The sequence below is a fragment of the Drosophila mauritiana genome, unplaced genomic scaffold (assembly GCF_004382145.1).
Source record: "Drosophila mauritiana strain mau12 unplaced genomic scaffold, ASM438214v1 U_22, whole genome shotgun sequence".
Lineage (NCBI taxonomy): Eukaryota > Metazoa > Arthropoda > Insecta > Diptera > Drosophilidae > Drosophila > Drosophila mauritiana.
The window spans coordinates 29040-36280 of record NW_022881353.1 but is presented as its reverse complement, the minus strand read 5'-3'; the positions used below and the strand labels follow the sequence as shown (position 1 = coordinate 36280).

General features: G+C 38.2%; 2 non-coding genes across 2 annotated transcripts; both read right to left on the bottom strand.

Moving 5' to 3' along the window:
* Positions 1-929: 929 nt before the first annotated feature.
* On the bottom strand, positions 930-4871 carry LOC117149460. The gene has a single exon (XR_004460314.1). It is a non-coding gene; the product is annotated as a large subunit ribosomal RNA (ribosomal RNA).
* Positions 4872-5264: 393 nt separating this feature from the next.
* Positions 5265-5442, bottom strand: LOC117149464. Its single transcript, XR_004460318.1, has one exon. It is a non-coding gene; the product is annotated as a 5.8S ribosomal RNA (ribosomal RNA).
* Between the last annotated feature and the right edge of the window lie 1799 nt (positions 5443-7241).

Here is a 7241-nt window from a genome sequence, read left to right as displayed (position 1 = left end):
GCGGAAAAATCTACCCAAACAACATTTGCACTAAGGAGAGGAGACTGCCCACCGGTCACGCTAAACGGAGTCATCATTCCCAACGCACCCGCACCCAAGTACCTAGGACTTACCCTGGACCGCAGGCTCACTTGGCGTCCCCACATCGTCAGCAAACGCATACAGGCCGATGCGCGTCTGAGGCAGATGCATTGGCTTATTGGGAGAGGGTCCAAGCTAAGCAGAACCACAAAATCCTGGTGTACAAGGCAATTCTCAAGCCCATCTGGACCTACGGGATACAGCTATGGGGCACGGCAAGCCACACGAATCGCCTGCGTATACAGCGTTCCAGAATAGGTGCTTGAGAATTGCCTGTAATGCGCATCCCTACCACGAGAATGTCGCCATACATAGGGAACTTGGAATCCCACAAGTCGCTGATGAAATCTCCAGGCTCAGCGAGAGATACCTGAAAAGGCTCGAAAACCACCCTAACCACCTCGCCACCAACCTGTTAGACAATAGCCAAACAAGCAGACGTCTCATGAGGAGACACCCTCTCGATCTTCCACAACAATAGACAACACATATAAAACCCGCCACAAATACATGTACAATAGTATCCCTTAAGCTAATGTTCCCCGCAAAACCATTTAATTATTGTCCACTAGGACAGATTTTAAATAAATAAACGCACGCTAAAAAAAAAAAAAAAAAAAAAACTAAATTGATGACGAGGTATTTGCAAGTGAAAATTCTTTAAAGTTTTATATCAAAAATTATACGATAGGGACATATATATGCGTACTAAATTGATGACGAGGTATTTGGCAACTTGATAAATTCTTAAAGTCTTTATATCAAAAATTATATGATAGGGACAATATCATATGGTCACTAAATTGATGACGAGGTGTTTGTTGGCTACAGGAAAAATCATTTATTTATCGAATCATCAAGCAAAGGATAAGCTTCAGTGGATCGCAGTATGGCAGCTGCTCAACCACTTACAACACCTTGCCTGTTACAAAAGTCGTTTACAATTGATTCTAGGCTTTGTCATTGTATTAAATAATGCTTTTATATGTAACTAGCGCGGCATCAGGTGATCGAAGATCCTCCTAATTTACTATGTTACAAATTACATTGGCATCACATCCATTGTCGTTTATAAAATAAATTATAAACTTTAAATGGTTTAGAAGCCATACAATGCAAATTGCCCCTTATTTATCATTGCAGTCCAGCACGGATACGACCTTAGAGGCGTTCAGGCATAATCCAACGGACGTAGCGTCATACCACTGTTCGCTCGAACAAGTATTGTGCCATTGGTCCGTACCTGCGGTTCCTCTCGTACTACGCAGGAATGCTGTCGCAACAACGTTTTGTCATTAGTAGGGTAAAACTAACCTGTCTCACGACGGTCTAAACCCAGCTCACGTTCCCTTGCATGGGTGAACAATCCAACGCTTGGTGAATTTTGCTTCACATGATAGGAAGAGCCGACATCGAAGGATCAAAAAGCGACGTCGCTATGAACGCTTGCCGCCACAAGCCAGTTATCCCTATGGTAACTTTTCTGACACCTCTTGTTAAAAACTCTTTAAACCAAAAGGATCGATAGGCCGAGCTTTTGCTGTCCCTGTGTGTACTGAACACCGAGATCAAGTCAGCATTGCCCTTTGCTCTATGTGTGGTTTCTGTCCGCACTGAGCTGGCCTTGGACACCTCCGTTATTATTGAGAGATGTACCGCCCCAGTCAAACTCCCTACCTGGCAATGTCCTTGAATTGGATCATACCTGAGTAATTGAGTTATACCAAATTTTCAAATCAAAAATACATAAATGCATCGTTTTATTAAAGAATTGTTTGCGATTATATAACAAACTCGTGATACTTGATCAAGAAGCTTGCATCAAAACCCAATACCATAAGATATAATAAATATATCCGTATAATGGCTAGGAAATGATACACGTTCCATTAATCAAGTAAGTAAGGAAACAATAAGAGTAGTGGTATTTCATTGACGATACCAAACCGAGGTCTAATATCTCCCACTTATTCTACACCTCTTATGTCTCCTTACACTGCCAGATTAGAGTCAAGCTCAAAAGGGTCTTCTTTCCCCGCTAATTATTCCAAGCCCGTTCCCTTGGCTGTGGTTTCGCTAGATAGTAGATAGGACAGTAGGAATCTCGTTAATCCATTCATGCGCTCACTAATTAGATGACGAGGCATTTGGCTACCTTAAGAGAGTCATAGTTACTCCCGCCGTTGACCCGCGCTTACTTGAATTTCTTCACTTTGACATTCAGAGCACTGGGCAGAAATCACATTGTGTCAACACCCGCTAGGGCCATCACAATGCTTTGTTTTAATTAGACAGTCGGATTCCCCAAGTCCGTGCCAGTTCTGAATTGATTGTTAATTGATAATCGTTATAATTGATAAGAACTAATTGGTTTAACCCAAATAGTATTCTTAAAAATTTTAGCAAGAAAGTTCCACAATTGGCTACGTAACTAAACTATCCGGGAACAAGTAACTAACATAAATGCTAGAAACTCTATTTACCCAGAACGAGCACATAAACCATGTTATTGTTTCCCAATCAAGCCCGACTATCTCAATCTTCAGAGCCAATCCTTATCCCGAAGTTACGGATCTAATTGCCGACTTCCCTTACCTACATTATTCTATCGACTAGAGACTCTTCACCTTGGAGACCAGCTGCGGATATTGGTACGGCCTGTTGAGAAGTTTGCGTGTCCCCACCATAAATTTCAAGGTCCGAGGAGAAAATATCGACACAACAGTATATGTCATGCTCTTCTAGCCCATCTACCATATCTCTCTGCGAAAGACTTCCATGGTAGTACGGCTATAAAACAGAAAAGAAAACTCTTCCGATATCTCTCGACGGCTTCTTTATGGTCGTTCCTGTTGCCAGGATGAGCACGAGGCCCATATTTAATAACAAACGGATACTCAACAGGTTACGGAATTGGAACCGTATTCCCTTTCGTTCAAAATTATTCAAGTGTATTATATTCGCTTTGTTTATATAGTTAGGCATTTTTGTTTTACTTGAAAATTTTCGGCTTTCGCCTTGAACTTAGGACCGACTAACTCGTGATCAACCACTGTTCACACGAAACCCTTCTCCACTTCAGTCCTCCAAGGTCTCATTCGATTATTTGCTACTACCACCAAGATCTGTACCAATGGCAGCTCCATGCAGGCTTACGCCAAACACTTCTACGCATACCATTGTACCTTCCTACTCACTAAAGTTTCAAAATTTATATCACAAGTAATATAAATCATCTACTTTAGCGGTAATGTATAGGTATACAACTTAAGCGCCATCCATTTAAGGGCTAGTTGCTTCGGCAGGTGAGTTGTTACACACTCCTTAGCGGATTTCGACTTCCATGATCACCGTCCTGCTGTTTTAAGCAACCAACGCCTTTCATGGTATCTGCATGAGTTGTTAATTTGGGCACCGTAACATTACGTTTGGTTCATCCCACAGCGCCAGTTCTGCTTACCAAAAGTGGCCCACTGGGCACATTATATCATAACCTTGAACTTCATATCAAGAAAGTTAAGGTTCTTACCCATTTAAAGTTTGAGAATAGGTTAAGATCGTTCGACCCTAAGGCCTCTAATCATTCGCTTTACCAGATAAGATTATTTTATATAATATTAAAATGCACCAGCTATCCTGAGGGAAACTTCGGAAGGAACCAGCTACTAGATGGTTCGATTGGTCTTTCGCCCCTATACTCAATTCTGACAATCGATTTGCACGTCAGAACTGTTTCGGTCTTCCATCAGGGTTTCCCCTGACTTCAACCTGATCAAGTATAGTTCACCATCTTTCGGGTCACAGCATATATGCTCAAGGTACGTTCCAGTTAGAGGCATAAATAATATAAATATACATTATACATAACTATATAGAACGCCCCGGGATTGTGTTAATTAGCTATAAATAGCTAAAAAACTAATCCCATTATTAGTCAAGTTAATTACGCTATTAGGTTTACATCCCAATAACTTGCACATATGTTAGACTCCTTGGTCCGTGTTTCAAGACGGGTCCCGAAGGTATCCTGAATCTTTCGCATTGTTAATCATACAAGAGCATATAATAAACACAAAAATCAATGATAATTATGCCATTATATAATTCCGAAAAATTAACGCTCTGTAATAATATAAATCTATCAGCACTTTATCAAATAATAACATTTATTCTGTGTTAAAATGCAAGCAATTTAATTGGAATAAACTATAAGTTATATTTTATGATAAATTTGGGATATGCTAATAGATTACAATGTCCTTATATGGAAAAAATGCACATTATTCTTAATAATATTATTTAAATATTACAATTTTAATGATGAATTTCCATAACGGATATTCAGGTTCATCGGGCTTAACCTCTAAGCAGTTTCACGTACTGTTTAACTCTCTATTCAGAGTTCTTTTCAACTTTCCCTCACGTACTTGTTTACTATCGGTCTCATGGTTATATTTAGTTTTAGATGGAGTTTACCACCCACTTAGTGCTGCACTATCAAGCAACACGACTCTTTGGAAACATCATCTAGTAATCATTAACGTTATACGGGCCTGGCACCCTCTATGGGTAAATGGCCTCATTTAAGAAGGACTTAAATCATTAATTTCTCATACTAGAATATTGACGCTCCATACACTGCATCTCACATTTGCCATATAGACAAAGTGACTTAGTGCTGAACTGTTTTCTTTTCGCTCGCCGCTACTAAGAAAATCCTTGTTAGTTTCTTTTCCTCCCCTAATTAATATGCTTAAATTCAGGGGGTAGTCCCATATGAGTTGAGGTTGTATATATAACTATTTTTGCCATAAATTCTTTATATATAAATGATAAAACAATCAATTAAATTCGTTATAAATAGTTCCAATAGTTCTTGTAAGCAAAGTTATTTTTTATCCATTTAACGAACCAACGAAGAATAATAACAAAACCAAGATTTTTCTTTTTCCGAATCATTAATAAGAGACAATTCTAGATGAAAAATATTTCAATTTTTTATGCTAGACATTTCTCAGTATTATTTGATTGAAAAAGAAAATATTTCTCTTCGTTTTTCACATTCAAATGTGAGATAATGTTTTTCATTTCTTTTTAATATTATGAATAAAATCATTATTTAATCCAATAATATACCATATGCTTATAAAAAATTTATAAACAACTTAATTAGCATAGTCTTACAACCCTCAACCATATGTAGTCCAAGCAGCAACTATAAAATTAATTAAGTACATAACAGCATGGACTGCGATATGCGTTCAAAATGTCGATGTCATGTGTCCTGCAGTTCACACGATGACGCACAGTTTGCTGCGTTCTTCATCGACCCATGAGCCGAGTGATCCACCGCTTAGAGTTTTATAATTCATTTTTATATATATCAATATTGTTTTATTGAAAGAAATTAAAAATACACCATTTTACTGGCAATATCAATTCCTTCAATAAATTTATTTTTATACCTAAAAATAAATGTTGCGATATGTCTTAGTTATCATATAAGCATTATGTATCATAAAAATCTGTTATGGTTTGCTATTTGGGTGACACATACTGCAAAATTTATATAAAACATTAACCTGATGGATACAGTACAAACATTGTAATTTAGGTTGTTGCATTAGCCAACGTATCTCATAACATAGATGAACAATACATATTCGCAACGCGTGATATTATGGTCCATATACACACACACTATTTGAATACCACATTCAAAATTATTTAATTTTAATTCGACTTCTACTTTCAAATTTGTTCAGTTCTTCGATTTCCATTTTCGAGAATTTGTTTATAGGAAACGCCATTGTTGTAGTAGTACTGCCACAAATACGCACAACAACATTAATAATGTAAAGTCTTTTTATGAGGTTGCCAAGCCCCACATATAAATAAAAGCCATCTTCATTTATTTGACTTTAACTTTGATTCCGTGGAATCATTTTGTAATATTTTTATTTTGTAAATTGTATTTATTTGTATTATAACAAATGTTTATTAACGATAAGGATATTATACAATAATGATCTTCCGCAGGTTCACCTACGGAAACCTTGTTACACTTTTACTTCCTCTAAATAATCAAGTTCGTCAACTTTGCGAAAACAACCGTAACACGCAAGGCGTCACATGATCACGTCCGGAGACCTCACTAAATAATTCAATCGTAGTAGCGACGGCGTGTGTACAAAGGCAGGACGTAATCAATGCGAGTTAATGACTCACACTTACTGGGAATTCCAAGTTCATGTGAACAGTTTCAGTTCACAATCCCAAGCATGAAAGTGGTTCACGGTTTACCCGGACCTCTCGTCTAGGAAATACACGTTGATACTTTCATGTAGCGCGCGTGCAGCCCAGGACATCTAAGGCATCACAGACCTTTATTGCTCAATCTCATTATGCTAGACGCAATTTGTCCATTTAAGAAGCTAGTTCCTTATAATGGACAAACCAACAGTACGCTCCACTACATAAACACATTCAAACACAATAAACATTTACTGCCACCATGAATGAAGGCTACATAAGCTTCAGCACCATAATCCTGAAATATCTATTAATATATTTGAGTCTCGTTCTTATCGGAATTAACCAGACAAATCACTCCACGAACTAAGAACGGCCATGCACCACCACCCATAATTCGAGAAAGAGCTATCAATCTGTCTTACACACTTATGTTCGGACCTGGTAAGTTTTCCCTGTTGAGTCAAATTAAGCCGCAGGCTCCACTCCTGGTGTGCCCTTCCGTCAATTCCTTTAAGTTTCAGCTTTGCAACCATACTTCCCCCGGAGCCCAAAAGCTTTGGTTTCCCGGAAGCGACTGAGAGAGCCATAAAAGTAGCTACACCCAATTGCTAGCTGCATCGTTTATGGTTAAACTAGGCGGTATCTGATCGCCTTCGAACCTCTAACTTCGTTCTTGATTAATGAAAACATCTTTGGCAAATGCTTTCGCTTAAGTTAGTCTTACGACGGTCCAAGAATTTCACCTCTCGCGTCGTAATACTAATGCCCCCAAACTGCTTCTATAATCATTACCTCTTGATCTGAAAACCAATGAAAGCAGAACAGAGTCTTATTCATTATCCCATGCACAGAATATTCAGGCATTTGAAAGCCTGCTTTAAGCACTCTAATTTGTCAAAGTAATG